This window comes from Triticum aestivum, chromosome 5B (genome assembly GCF_018294505.1).
Source record: "Triticum aestivum cultivar Chinese Spring chromosome 5B, IWGSC CS RefSeq v2.1, whole genome shotgun sequence".
Classification (NCBI taxonomy): Eukaryota; Viridiplantae; Streptophyta; class Magnoliopsida; order Poales; family Poaceae; genus Triticum; species Triticum aestivum.
Window position 1 is genome coordinate 128,495,058 of NC_057807.1, and position 14,538 is coordinate 128,509,595.

Genomic DNA, 14,538 nt, shown 5'->3' on the forward strand with positions numbered 1-14,538 from the left:
AATTCCAGAAAAGGAATATTGCGTCAGCATGGCGTCATGCTGACCTCAGCAGAGTCAATAGGGCTGCCTCGGGTCAAACCTGACCAGTGGGGTCCACTGGTCAGTGACTGGGGCTGGTTAGTGCCAATGACAGGTGGGTCCGGTCAATGCCCACGTCAGCAAAGTCAACATGACATGTGGGGCCAGTCAACAGCCACGTCAGCGCGGTCAAGGCTGACGCGTGGGTCCCACTAGGTTAACCTAAACTAACAGGAAAATTAATCTAACCTAAACAGGCGCATGGGCCCACGTGTCAGTGGCTTAAGGGGTTGATTAGAGGGATCATTAGCTGGCAGGGTTAGCGCTAATGATGGCCACGTCGGCAGTCGCCGGAGCCTGGCCGGCGGCGACCAAAAACGTGGCGGGGACGCTCTGGGGTAGCTCGGGTTTGCGCTACAGGGCACCGTTTTGCTCGGGGTTTGCGGCTACAGCGAGATGGAAGACTCGCGCATCTAGTGGTGGTGGCGGCAGCAGCTGCGGTGGTCGGGTTCGACGGCGGCGACCAAATCGGCGGCGGCCGGAGTTCGGGTGCAGGCGGTGGCGATGCTACGGTGCACTAGAGGAGAAACCGGAGGGTGCTACGTGCTCCTAGGGGTTCGCTGAGCATGCTGACGAGCTCCGTTGCGAGCTTGCGCGGCTGTGGCCACGGCTATGCCATGGCCGGCGGCGAGATGCTGCGGTCATGGTTGGGGATTGGGGCTAGAGCACGCGAGGGACGACGGGGCAAGGGGGGATCGGGTTAACGGCTCACCACGGAGCTGTAGGGATGGTTAGTGGGCTCGGGGGCGCGCCGGAGTGGCCGAATCGACGGAGGCATTCGGCGGCCGTGGTCGGAGAAGAAGGCCGCAAGCGTCGTATTGGGGCCGTCCTGGCTTGTGTAGCTCGGAGAGGAGGGAGAGTAGGTGGCGGCGGCGCCTCTGAGAGCATCGGCGGGGCGACGCAGTGGCTGTGGCCACGGCGGCAACGAACGGCGGTGGCGGGTGTGTTCGGTGGCTGCGTGCGAGAGAGAGAACAGAGGAGGGGATGAGCTCGAGGGAGTGAGCGAGAGGGACCAGGGGGCTGCATGGCGCCCCCAGGCGTCGCTAGAAGGGGCCGGGGAGGAAGCAGGAGGTGGCCAGGGGCGAGCGCGCGCGCGGGCGACACGCCTCTGTCCTTCTAGCGAGGGAGGAAGACGACAGGGGGGGAAGCGGCGGTGGGCTGGGCCGTGCTGGGCTGGTTGGTGGCGCCAGGTAAGTGGCTGGAGGAGCTGGGCCAGGTGGGTTTCTCTCTCTCCTTTTTCTTATTGTTTTCTATTTTTTTTCTTCCTCTGTTTTGATTTAGTTTAGCAACTAAATCAATTTAATAAATTATGTAGGTTTTTATGTGGCTTGCTAAAATATATACAAAGCCACTCACAAACTTCCAGAATTATTGGAGTCATATTTAATATATATTAAATATAAATCCAAAGCAAATAGTTATTGGATTAATTCAAATGGCCAAAATAAATATCTCTGTGACTCCAAAAATATTGGTTTAAATTTTACCTCTTACCAATATTTCTATGGAATAACAGGAACATTTTCTTGGACTCATTTGAGAAGATTTAAATGTTGGTTATTTTTAGAGTTTTCCTGAGGCTTTTGAAAATTCCTCAATTCAAATTTCATTTGAATTTAAACATGATGCACACATGGAAGCAAGCATAGGTCAGGCCAGAACTAGGGATGTGACACACAACGGGGCCAAAACTGAGGCGGACTGGGCCTCACCAGAGGGGCTGAGCCCACGCGATGTAGAGGAAGGCCGGCAGGGGCGCTGGGCCGAAGCCAGGCTGGGCTGGAGGCGTGGCTGCGGTCCACGTAGGTGAAGGGAGGGCGCGGTCAACACAGCGAGGTGGGGCGAGCGAGCTGTTGCTGCTCGTTTCTAAAGAACAGAAACAGCAACAGGTTCAGAGCGACGGCGGCTGGGCGCGATGGACTTCGGCGACGGGGCAGAGGTGGACTTTGGGCTCCGGCGGGAGGAACTTGAGGCGCAGGGGACGGCGAGCTCCAGCAGATCCGGCCGGCGGGGTCGCGCAGGGCGGCGCTCGTGCACTCGTTCTCGTCTCTGACAAGGGGAAGCAGGCGACAGCGGGGCTTGTGGCGTCGATGGACCTCCGGGAAGAAGATGGCGGCGGCTGGGCGGAGCTGAAAGAGGCGGCGCATGGCGTTGGTCTCCTGCGGACGAGGGAAGAGGGAGGCAGGTCCCACGGGCTGGCGACGTCACGGACGCGAGCAGAGGTGCTCGTGGCCTGCGGCCATGGCTGCTGTCCTATGCAACAAAACGACGACAAGGCGGGGGGAAATCAGCAACAACGGGAGGGGAAGAAAAGGCAGGGAGACACGATGGAGGAGCTCACCCACGACTCCGGTCAGCTCGAGGATCTCCGGCAATGGAGAGGGTGTCCAATGATGGAGCTTCGTTCGGTTCCCTGGGAGCAAAAGAGAGAGAGATGTGAGGCGAGAAGGAGAAGGAAAGGAAAAAGGGGACGACGGAGGGTAGCAGAGGGGCGGCCTGGTTCATCTGGTGGTCCGGCGAGGTTGTTGCAGGGCCGGAGGCGTTGAGGAGGCCGGTGCCTCGCGGTTGCGCGGGGACGAGCCGTCCGGGTCCTCTCCCACTCGGGATCGATCGAGGAGGAGGGTTGCGGGCGCTGGGGATGGGTGGATCGAGGAGGGGATCAGGAGCTGCACGCGATGGCTCGGGTTCGATCCCGAGGAAGGAGGAGGCTGGTCGGAGGTTGGAGAGGATCTGGATCGGGATGGAGGGATTGGGTGGAGCTGAAAACGAGGAAGGGAGGAGGCTGCGGGATCGAGGGAGGGGATCCCGAGAGGATTTGGTGGAGTGGCGGCGAGGAGGATGGATGGGACATCTCTCCTCAATTTTTAGGGTTGGGTCTATATGTATAGGAAAAGAGGGGAGTTTTTGAGTCACCCGATCACGATCAAACGGCTCCGGGAAAATAGGTTAGGAAGTCCAAATAAAAAACGGAGATGTTTTCTAGAAGTTTGGGGATGATCTGAACCCATCGGTAACGAAAGCCCGGGTCAGGTTCGGGGAAGTTTTCGGACGCACGAAAGAGGGGGTCGGTGGCTGCACAAGAGGGGAACGGTTACACGGTTGGTCTCGGAATGGTCAACGAAGCCAAGGGGGACGCGGGAACCACAAGCGACTACAAGAGGATGCAAGTTTTATGAAAACATAAGGGTGCGATGCACATGATGCTATGAGATGAGATGCATGACAAGAACAAAATGCAAAACAACAGACAAAAACCCAACCACGGAGGAAATAATAAATCACATAGCCGGAAATGGCAAGAGTCGGAGTTACGAATATGGAAAGTTGTATCCGGGGCGTTACAACACTCCACCACTACGAGAGGATCTCGTCCCGAGATCTAGGATGGCACCGGAGGGAAAAGGAAGAGGAAGATAAGCGGTAAAACTAAGTTGCTTCTTCGACCAAAGAGTGAAACCACAAACCTTGAGAGGTTGAAAAGTTGAAAGAAGGAACACAACGGAGTTGAACACAATTGAGAGCACTACGGTAGAAAATAGAAACAAGGGGCACCATGTGAACCTTGGAGGATGCAAAGACACAAATCAGGAGTTTAATGGACAAGATAGAATTCAAAACCACTCCGGTTAAAACGAGATAAGAATGAATAAGAATGATATAATTTGGGCAGCACTCCGACTGTAAATGGAAGAAATAGAACATGAACTAGACAAGATGAGAGGATACTTGATGAAATCAACAACACACTGCCTCCGGAACTATTGAAAGAATGGCACAATGGGTAAGAAGGATTTCAGACAGCACTCAGGTTGAAAAGAGAGGCAAAACTGGATAAGATGGAAGAACTAGAAGAGATGACACAGCACTCCGGTTAAATGGATGAGCACGAAAGAACACGATCCTCACAAACGAGATGATGAGTGAAAAGAGCAACATCCCAATGCCTCCGGAAGAAAGAATAGAAGATAGATCATTGTAATAACAGAATGGAGGAGAAAATGCCAACTTCTACCACAAGTGAGCTTGGAAAGCACCCTTGCAAAGAAGAATTTAACGGAGTTGTTGAAAAAAAACCAACAACAAAAGAATAAGCTTGTAGTGGGCTTATGGAAAACATCTCAAGACTATGGAGTGACAACCGGCCACTAATGGAAAACCATTGATTTGATCGAGAGCATCAAAGAGATGAAAACTTCTTCCACCAAGAGGATAAAGAGCTTGGGTCATGCATAATCACCACAATAGCAACAACCCTTAAGGAAAGGCTTTAGGTGAAATCTGACACAAGATAACTCCAACGAAGAGGTTGATTGGTCAAAAAGATCTCTTGAACGAATAGAAAAATGATGGATTTAAAATACCTCATTCTTGACAACATATGAATCATGAAACATGAACTCAAATTATCAAGAATGACATAATACCACCTCGAATGATACGGTTGAAAGAATTGCACTCCAAAATGCAAGGAGAAGAAAACTTGAGCTCCTCAACACAAAAACATGTGTTGAGCACCATGTTTATTTTAGAGTATAGCTTGGCGGGTCATAACTTCGAGAAAAATCTTGAAGAACAATTGAAGAATGAAAAGAATCCTTGATGAACCATCATGTAGAGCCTCCATGAAGAACTCCGGTAATGAAAGGATGATAGAAAGAAAGAGAAGTTGAAAACACAAGGTGAAGCCTTGCAATGATTTAGATGGAGCTTTGCGATGATATAACCGAGAGAACTTGGAACTCCGGAAAGAAAGATGAAGCCTCTCGAACCGAGAATTACTTCATCATGAACAATCTCCGGAAGAAGGAATTAATCACTTGGATGAAACAAGAATAAGAATTATGTCATGCCTATCCTTCACGAATTTAAATTGATGACAAGCAACGGATTTGGCATACTACTTATTCTCGTAGAAAGAATTAAGAGAGATATGGCATAAACTTGGGAAGGTCTTTAACGAACCACCGGTAGGTTTGAAAAGAACGAATGAATATACTTGAGGGCATTTAGATACAAGTGAACGAAGAGATCATGAGCTTAATAGAGAATACTTGAACGATGCACCGGTAAGATTTGGAGAACGAGAGCTGAAAGCTTGAATGAATAATTCTGAGATGATGGGCTACGGAGAATCAATCTGAAAAGACTCTTGAATTGCTCCGGATGGGTGAAAAAATTCTCACAATCGAAAACAATTATGAGAGGATGGCATCAAGCTAGAACCATGAATCTTGAAGAGAATGGACCAAGATTTAGAGGAAACACTTCTTTGGTCTTCAAATGTTGAGAAAGATGATGAGAACCACCATGAATTGTTGAGATACTCCGAAATGAAGAATAGAAAGGTTGAATCAACGATGAAAAGAATTTGAAAGCGATCTTGGAAAAAGACATTTGACTGATGATAATTCATTCTTACGTCAAACTTGGAAATGAATTTGAGAATAACTCCGGGGAATTAGAAGAGTCAGGTAAGATCCTGGGAAAAGACCTGTGGGTTAGGGCCCACTCAAAAGAAACATCATTGAAGGATTGCTTGAGATAGAGAATTGCACCGGTAGAATTAAATGACTTGAATGAGATAACAACCTCGAAATATCTTGAACGGATTAGGAATGAAAACATGAATCTTCTGAGATATCTTCAGCACTCCAGGACAACTGAAAGCGAGAGGTGAATGATCAAGAGATACACCGGCATGAGAAAAATATTTGAAACGAGGAAAGGATATGATCGACAAGGCTTGAATTGGATCCACCGGAGAAGAAACAACGATGAAGGATGATGAGCTTGAAACTGCGTTAGTATCTTCACGAGGGATCACCGGATCAGAACAATGATTGAAAAGAGTGAAGAGACTTCACATGAATAAATGGATACTTGATTAACATATATGAATCCTTGCAGAAAAAGGGTGGGAGGGCAGGAAAACAAAGACAACTTGGGACGGATGAAACAAACACCATTGAGAAAACATAGAGTTGATCTTGCGGATGGGAAAAATGATGGGATCCACTTGAAGAGAAGCACGCCGGTTTGGAAAATAGTTGACATGACAACCTCAGTGATCAAGAAGGATTAGTATTCACATAGCAATATGAGAACGCCGTTTATGAAAGGTATGGATTCAACATTTGACTTCGAAGCAACTCGAATACCACAAATAAAACAAAACAAAGGATTTGGCTTGCAGAATAAGCCAGAACAAACATATGATAGATCCCATATCATATCATGTGTCTGTTGGAAAGATATCCTATGAGCTACTTGAATTCCCACCTATAAAACTCCAGAAACTTTCTGGTTATGCAATCTGGTGTTGGGGATACAGGGGAAGTAATATATCTCACCCAAACTAACAATACCTACATCCAAGCTGTATCCATCCGTCAACACATAACCAAGAAACCTTCGGAAATCGTGTACCTCAACCTTCGAAAAGCATCCGTTATACGAGTTATGGCAATACTCCCGAGCTCGCCCCAGTACTGGGTTATGGGGATTATCTCACCAACAACTGCATAAAAGAGATTTTCGATGTCGGCAAAACTCAGGTATTCCAGAACTGCAACGATAAAATTGTGACGACAACACCTCAGAGCTCGACTCCCCGGGTCAAAGCCACATAAATAGACAGGAGGCACCAAGAACAATGTTCTCGTCACAAAACCATCGGAACGATTCCAAGATACCCGCGTGATCCTAAAAAAAATTAGTGAAATTTGAGGAGAGGAAAGACAAAACATCTACGTCAGGAGACCTCACCAGAGCGACGAAGGGGCTGAGGAGTAAAAAGAATCCTACTCTCCGATATATATAATCCTAAGACTCAACATAGTTTTCTTCTAGAATCAACAATGGCCAACAATCAAGGGGGCTCCTAGGGTCGGTCGGGGCTCTGATACCAACTTGTCACGCCCAATATGCGACCCTATCCAAAAGGAACTCGAAGGTCCCACCAGGGATAGACCCGCATATTGAAACGCTTTTGCAAGGTGGATATCATTACATCAACATTACATAATAGATGGGGATACATACATAAGGCATGCAATGCCACATGAATACAACATCAGAATACATCAGAGCATCATCCGACTACGGATGGAACACATACAGAAACTCAAACGACATCCACCCTACTAGCCCAGGCTGCCGACCTGGAACCTATCCCCTGATCAAAGAAGAAGCAGAAGAAGAACTTAACGCAAGCAAGCATTGCTCTCGCGTCATGATCATCGCAAAACCTATACCTGCAACTGTTGTTGTAGTAATCTGTGAGCCACGAGGACTCAGCAATCCCATTACCATGGGTATCAAGACTAACAAAGCTTAATAGGAAAGGAAGGGGTAAAGTGGTGAGGTTTCAACAGCGACTAAGCATATATGGTGGCTAACAAACGCAAATAAGAGCGAGAAGAGAGCAAGCAGAACGGTCGTCAACTAGTAATGATCAAGAAGTGATCCTGAACTCCTACTTACGTCAAACATAACCCAGAAACTGTGTTCACTTCCCGGACTCCGCCGAGAAGAGACCATCACGGCTACACACGCGGTTGATGCGTTTTAAATCGGGTCTGGTGTCAAGTTATCTACAACCGGACATTAACAAATTCCCATCTGCCTATAACCGTAGGCACGGCTTTCGAAAGATTATACCCTGCAGGGGTGTCCCAACTTAGCCCATGACAAGCTCTCGCGATCAACGAAGGAATAGACCTTCTCCCAGGACGACCCGATCAGACTCGGAATCCCGGTTTACAAGACATTTCGACAATGGTAAAACAAGACCAGCAATGCCTCCCGCTGTGCCGACAAATCCTGATAGGAGCTGCACATATCTCGTTCTCAAGGCACACCGGATTATCCAGACTTCCGGTAGGCCAGCCCAGAGTTGCCCCTGGTGGCCACCGGCGGCCGATAGTTTGGGCCAACACCCACAACGAGCACTGGCCCGGGGGGGTAATAAAGATGACCCTCGGGCTCCGGAAACCCAAGGGAAAAAAAGGCTAGGTGAGGCAAATGGTAAAACCAAGGTTGGGCCTTGCTGGAGGAGTTTTATTCAAAGCGAACTATCAAGGGGGTCCCATAAATCACCCGACCGCGTAAGGAACGCAAAATCCGGGAACATAACACCGGTATGACGGAAACTAGGGCGGCAAGAGTGGAACAAAACACCAGGCAAAAGGCCGAGTCTTCCACCCTTTACCAAGTATATAGATGCATTAATCATATAAGAGATATTGTGATATCCCAACCAAAATCCTGTCCACCATGGAGAAATCTTCAACTTCACCTGCAACTAGCAACGCTATAAGAGGGCTGAGCAAAGCGGTAACATAGCCAATCAATGGTTTGCATAGGTAAGGTGTCAAAGGTTAGAGGTTCATGGCAACAAGGGATGGCTCGATAAACAGATGATAGGTAGCGCAGCAAAGCGATAGAACGAAGCAACTAGCATAGCAATGATAGTAGTGAGATCCAGGGTAGCGGTCATCTTGCCTGAAATCCCGCAAGGAAGAAGAACGAGTCCATGAAGAAGATGAACGGGCGTAGTCGAACAAATCCTCACAATCGCAACGTTACCGGAACTATCAAGAAGAGGCAATACCGGAAAGAAGCAAACAACATGGTAAACAACCATCACATAGACATGGCACGATGCACAACCAAGTATGATGCATGTCCGGTTTAAAGAGGCATGGCATGGCAAACTGCAACACACAATACTACAAATTAAGTGGAGCTCAATATGCAACGAGTTGCATATTGACGAAACACCACATCTGAGTTATTTAGTTCACTCTCGTTTAGGTACACAACAATATTAAATGTTGTTAAACATGGCAAAAGGTAAAGCATAATGAAACTACCTATCTAGGCAAATTTAAATGAGGCCGGAGGTAACAAACAACAATTCCGGAAAATCCCCATATGCAAATTATGGATTTGGTACTGTTCTGCCGTAAACACAATTTTAAGTTTGTTAAACAGGAAAATAAAGTGCACCATGTTAATCTAGGCATTTTTCCACCCCAAATACATATAAAGTTTATTAAATTCGGAGCTACGGTTATTTAGTTATGAATTAAAGCATTTTAACATGGCATATTAGCAAATTTAAATAAACAGCAAGTTAAACCTTTTAAACATGGATGAAAATGGCATATTATTAATCTACACAAAATTCTAAGCATTTTACATATATAAATTACTTTAATCCGATGCACGGTTAATTAGTTATTACATGCATGAGGAGCAAGGGTTTTTTTGTAAATCAGTAATACTCTGGATAAAAGAGAAAATCGTCAGACAAAACAAAAAAAACACTACGGGGCCAAAACTGAGGCGGACTGGGCCTCATCAGAGGGGCTGAGCCCACGCGATGTAGAGGAAGGCCGGCAGGGGCGCTGGGCCGAAGCCAGGCTGGGCCAGAGGCGTGGCTGCGGTCCACGTAGGTGAAGGGAGGGCGCGGTCAACGCAGCGAGGCGGGGCGAGCGAGCTGTTGTTGCTCGTTTCTGAAGAACAGAAACAGCAGCAGGTTCAATGCGACGGCGGCTGGGCGCGATGGACTTCGGCGACGGGGCAGAGGTGGACTTGGGGCTCCGGCGGGAGGAACTTGAGGCGCAGGGGACGGCGAGCTCCAGCAGATCCGGCCGGCGGGGTCGCGCAGGTCGGCACTCGTGCGCTCGTTCTCGTCTCTGACGAGGGGAAGCAGGCGACAGCGGGGCTTGTGGCGTCGGTGGACCTCCGGGAAGAAGATGGCGGCGGTTGGGCGGAGCTGAAAGAGGCGGCGCATGGCGTTGGTCTCCTGCGGACGAGGGAAGAGGGAGGAGGGTCCCACGGGCTGGCGACGTCACGGACGCGAGCAGAGGTGCTCGTTGCCTGCGGCCATGGTTGCTGTCCTATGCAACAAAACGACGACAAGGCGGGGGAAAATCAGCAGCAACGGGAGGGGAAGAAAAGGCAGGGAGACACGATGGAGGAGCTCACCCACGACTCCGGTCAGCTCGAGGATCTCCGGCAATGGAGAGGGTGTCCAACGATGGAGCTTCGTTCGGTTCCCTAGGAGCAAAAGAGAGAGAGAGATGTGAGGCGAGAAGGAGAAGGAAAGGAAAAAGGGGACGACGGAGGGTAGCAGAGGGGCGGCCTGGTTCATCTGGTGGTCCGGCGAGGTTGTTGCAGGGCTGGAGGCGCTGAGGAGGCCGGTGCCTCGCGGCTGCATGGGGACGAGCCGTCCGGGTCCTCTCCCACTCGGGATCGATCAAGGAGGAGGGTTGCGGGCGCTGGGGATGGGTGGATCAAGGAGGGGATCAGGAGCTGCATGCGATGGCTCGGGTTCGATCCCGAGGAAGGAGCAGGCTGGTCGGAGGTTGGAGAGGATCTGGATCGGGATGGAGGGATTGGGTGGAGCTGAAAACGAGGAAGGGAGGAGGCTGCGGGATCGAGGGAGGGGATCCCGAGAGGATTTGGTGGAGTGGCGGCGAGGAGGATGGATGGGACATCTCTCCTCAATTTTTAGGGTTGGGTCTATATATATAGGAAAAGAGGGGAGTTTTTGAGTCACCCGATCACGATCGAACGGCTCCGGGAAAATAGGTTAGGAAGTCCAAATAAAAAACGGAGATGTTTTCTAGAAGTTTGGGGATGATCTGAACCCATCGGTAACGAAAGCCTGGGTCGAGTTCGGGGAAGTTTTCGGACGCAAGAAAGAGGGGGGTCGGTGGCTGGACAAGAGGGGAACGCTTACAAGGTTGGTCTCGGAATGGTCAACGAAGCCAAGGGGGACGCAGGAACCACAAGCGACTACGAGAGGATGCAAGTTTTATGAAAACATAAGGGTGCGATGCACATGATGCTATGAGATGAGATGCATAACAAGAACTAAATGCAAAACAACAGACAAAAACCCAACCACGGAGGAAATAATAAATCACATAGCCGAAAATGGCAAGAGTCGGAGTTACGAATATGGAAAGTTGTATCCGGGGCGTTACATAGTTACACTATGTTTGTCTATGTATTCACACATGTATTATGTTTCCGGTTAATACAATTCTAGCATGAATAATAAATATTTATCATGATATAAGAAAATAAATAATAACTTTATTATTGCCTCTAGGGCATATTTCCTTCAGTAGAGTCCTATGGACCGACACTTTGCCTATGTTAAACTCGGCGGTGGATCGATCCGGAGGTTATGCTGCCACCCATGTTGGAAAAAAACCTCCATACCCGCCTGCTCCAACCGCGTACACACCGCCTTGAAGAGCGGTTGGCGCTCCGCCTATTATAGCGTAGACCACGTATGAAGCGAGTGCGTACAATGGAAAATAACCTGCAGAGGAGAAGCATTTTTGTCATTAAAAATTAAATCATTTCTACATAGCCAAAGCGACCATAGTAAGGCATACGCCCCCACCCTTATTAGCGTTTTGAAACTATTTGAAATTCCGTCCAACCAATGACCAAATATATTGGCAATACTCGTTGGCGGATACAAATTTGACGCTATTTGGATGAGTGACCATGTAGAATGTGCAAACTTGCATTGGAAAAAGAGGTGTTTGATTGTCTCGTCATGAGCACAAAAGCAACACTTCTTACTTCCTGGCCAGTTGCGCCGTGCAAGATTGTCTTTGGTTAGCACAACTCCCCTACGAAGATACCACATAAAGATTTTAACTTTTAGTGAAATCTTTGACTTCCAAATTTTCTTGTTATTATTCACTGGCACCTCGGAATGCATAAGCGCACGGTAAATCGAGTCTACTGTGTAAGACCCTGATGTTGTGAGTTTCCAGTGCAACACATCCCGCCCTTGTGTCAGATTAATCGAATCCAGACGGGATAAAAGATTATGCCATGACAAAAGTCGAGGGCCAATCAAATCCCGCCTGAACGAAATATTCGGCGGGGATGAACTAAGCATTTGCGCAATAATATTACTCTTATCGCGAGCAATGGCACATAAGGCTGGGTATTGCTCTTGGAGACTGGCATTGCCTAGCCATATGTCTTCCCAGAAACGAACCTCTGACCTATCCATTATCATGAAAGACCCAAAGCGAAAAAGATGTTTCTTTGCCGCCATTAGGCCAGCCCAAAAGTGTGAGTCGCCAGGTTTCCAATAAGCCTGAGACACCGCCTTTTGGCCTAGATACTTGTTGCGCAATATGGTTTGCCAAACACCATCCTCAGTAAGAAGTTAAACAACCATTTACTAAGTAGGGCCTCATTCTTGACCTGTAAGTCATGAATTCCAAGGCCACCTTGGTCTTTCGGCCTACAAACCACGCTCCATTTGGCCAGCCTATATTTTTTCTTTTCACCGTCTCCCTGCCAAAAGAATATATATATATATATATATATATATATATATATATATATATATATATATATATATATATATATATATATATAGGAAAAAGCAAAGATATAAAGTTTTGCTGGCGCGGCTACAATCACAAGTGCTCGTTCGCATGGGGATCTGGTCCCTCCTGTTACCTCATTTGCATTTTCACTTTATAGTTTGTTTGATGATTATTTCCTCTTTTAGAGAAAGTGGACCATGTAGGCTGCAAGATGCCAGCACTAGGCTGCCAAACGCACAGTCCTAGCCGGCTTGGACCACGGGCCTTCACCCTGAACGGTTCGGGAAGGGCTTGGAGAACTTTTTTCTGAACGTTCAAACCTTTCTTTGTTTTTCTTCCTCATGCCTTTGTTTTTGTTTTTTCTTCCCGAGACATTGTAGGCCTTTGTTAGCAGCCGATATATCATGTGACGCTGGTCCTATGGGATCTGAATCGGGCCGCGATGTAGAGGTGGTTTTCGTGTTCTGTCTTACTTACATTCAATCTGATCCTCAAAAAAAAACTTACATTCAATCTTATATTTTTTTTGGGAACAGCCGGCGTGGTGTTTGTGTGGATGTTTTCTCTTGACTCCAGCGGGAAGCGGGGACGAGGAGTAATGTTTTTCGGTCAGAGAAAGGCACTACCTTTTGTGAAATGAACAAAAGTCGCCTTCACAATGCTACATTTTGTTCATAACGGATATGTTAGAAGTACTATATAAGAATCAAGGTAGTTGATACGAACAACCGTATGGTAAACAAAGCTGGAATAATAATTCATTCAAAATAGGCTATGCCTTACCATGACCCGCGCCGCCCAGGCCAGCTGGAATAATAACGCTTGGCATCGGTGCCAGTCCCGCGCCGCCAAGGCCAGTATCATATTCATGCATGTGACATGTTCTCTGCTGTATCCTGTGAGCAGGCGTCAGCACTGCACCGACCATTTTATGGGTAAGCACAGCGGGGTCAAGCGAGCGAGGTGTGGCTTTCATCATCTTGTATCTCGTCCGTCCAGAGAAAGAGCCAGAAAATGGTACTACTGAGTGACAAACAGATACAGCCTCGTGGCAGCAAAATCAGCCTTTTGAAGGGCGAGCGAGTTCCTTCTCAATGGGGGAGAACGGCGGCCCTGCGCAGACTATGAAGGTAGACGATCTAAAAGGTATACATCTAAAAAACACCCTTTGCCGCTTCATTTTTTCCTGTATGCAAGCTTTCACCTTTTTTCTCAGAACTACTCCTAGATCACTAGATGCAAATATTTCTTAATACTATGAAGGTGCCGGCACGCAGGAAGAAGCGGCAGAGCGCGTGTGACAGGGAGGCAGCGAGGAGCAAGAGCGTGGCGGCCGGGTCAACGTCGTAGTAGAAGAATAGGCGCCTGACGGGGCCAGTGAAGAGCCAGACAGCGTTGAAGGATGATAGGAAGCTCCGCGGAAGACATGAGCGGCGCCGCGCGGATTGGTTGAATGCTCGCTGGCTGGCTCGGTTTGGTCAGTTGTCGATTTGATATAGCTTCTGCCCACCTACGGCTGCCAGTATGCACCTGCTTTGCTCTGCCCACCTACATTTAGATTAGTTAGAATCTCTTATTTCTAAACTGAGCCAAGAGAAACCACAGTTGGGCTTTCGACTCCTCTGCCTATTATATCTTAAACGAGGTGCAATCTCTACTGATTATTAATCTGATTACTAGACGTACGTTTCAGGTTAGGTGATTAGCTTTCATTGGTTTGTGATTCTCTCTTCTTCCAGCCGTCGTCGCCGTAATCGGTTGGTTGCACCACTGCCGCAAGGGACAGCATGTTGTAGTTTTTGTACAGAAAATGCCATGGTTGGAACGATAGCGAAGGTTATTTTCCGGTGATCTTGCATGCTTCTATAGAGTCGCTAGCTGACCATTACTTTCGGGCGAGTAGTGCACGTCTAAAACAAAGCTCGCCTATGAGTAGATTAGTTGGTAGTTGAAGCACAATTATACATACAGCCGATCGATTCCATGCGCCAAAGGGGACGTGATGCGTATGGCATGGCTGCTTGTAAGTACAAGAGGTAATTGTACTCCGTAGACTGACTACAGCTGCTGGCATTTAGGAGAG

The 14,538-nt window shown here is 48.1% G+C and overlaps 1 long non-coding RNA gene across 1 annotated transcript; it reads left to right on the forward strand.

Moving 5' to 3' along the window:
* Positions 1–13,321: 13,321 nt before the first annotated feature.
* On the forward strand, positions 13,322–14,119 carry LOC123115829 (uncharacterized). Its single transcript, XR_006456765.1, has 2 exons — positions 13,322–13,601; positions 13,719–14,119. It is a non-coding gene; the product is annotated as an uncharacterized lncRNA (long non-coding RNA).
* Positions 14,120–14,538: the final 419 nt, after the last annotated feature.